The sequence below is a fragment of the Octopus bimaculoides genome, chromosome 18, assembly GCF_001194135.2.
Source record: "Octopus bimaculoides isolate UCB-OBI-ISO-001 chromosome 18, ASM119413v2, whole genome shotgun sequence".
NCBI lineage: Eukaryota > Metazoa > Mollusca > Cephalopoda > Octopoda > Octopodidae > Octopus > Octopus bimaculoides.
The window spans coordinates 7,016,083-7,017,310 of record NC_068998.1 but is presented as its reverse complement, the minus strand read 5'-3'; positions in this window follow the sequence as shown (position 1 = coordinate 7,017,310).

Sequence of the window (1,228 nt, the reverse complement as noted above, 5' to 3'; positions counted from 1 at the left end):
TATATATATATATATATATATATATATATATATGTATATGTATGTATGTATATACATATATATATGTATACATATATACATATGCGTGAGCACACACACACACAAATATATATATTTATATATATGCTTATACTTACATACATGTATACATTCATACATATACGTACATATATATAGATAGATACATGGAGAGACTGATACAGATGTAGATAAATACACATACACACGAACACACTCATAGACATGCATGTGTGTGTGTGTGTGTGTTAGAAGAATTATCTAGCAACTATCTACCAATATATATATACATATATACATGTTATACAGATATGTGCGTATATATATATATATATAGATATATAGATATATATTTGCAAGTGCACACATACATATACACACTTATATACACATACATATGCACATATATTTATCTTTCTATTTATCTATTTATACATACATGTGTGTGTATGTATGTATGTATGTATGTATATATTCCTCTATCTGAGCTCACAGCCCTAACTATTCTCTCAAACACATTTTTCTGCCTGCCTTTTCCCTATCTTGACTGACCCCTACCCCCTCCCACCATCCTTGACAATATGTCTTCTTAACACAGCACATCTCATCCACTGTTGCTCCAATATTGTCGCAGAATATAAATATACATATCCAATTATTTTTTACACTAAATTTTCATTTTTATTTCGTTCTTTTTTCTTCTCTCATATTTATGAAGAATTTTTCTCAATTATCAATTCAATTCCAATTTTAAATTTTTCTCACATTACCTGACACCCCTAGTGCTCCTTATTCATTTTTCATTAATTCCTATTTACATCTACATCTTCATCCTCATCTACCCACATGAAAACTAAGAAACTAGAACATGCTTCTTTCTCTGCACAAATTCATATTTAATCATAAAAATTTTAAGAACATTTTTAACACTGAAGCTCAAAGTAGATAAGGCTAGAAATAACTAGAAACTAGAAATAGATGGCAAGCTCACAGAACCATAAGAAGGTGAAGGAAATGCTTGGCAGTATGTTGTCCATTTTCCTATTCTGAGTTCAAATTCCACTGAGCTCATCTTTACCTTTCATCCTTTTAGGGGTCGATAAAGTATGTACCAGGTTGAGCACTATGACATATTGGCTCAACATGGCTTTGAAGAGGTATGCAGATTTTATACTTACAAAAATATATATGAGTGTATATATATATATAT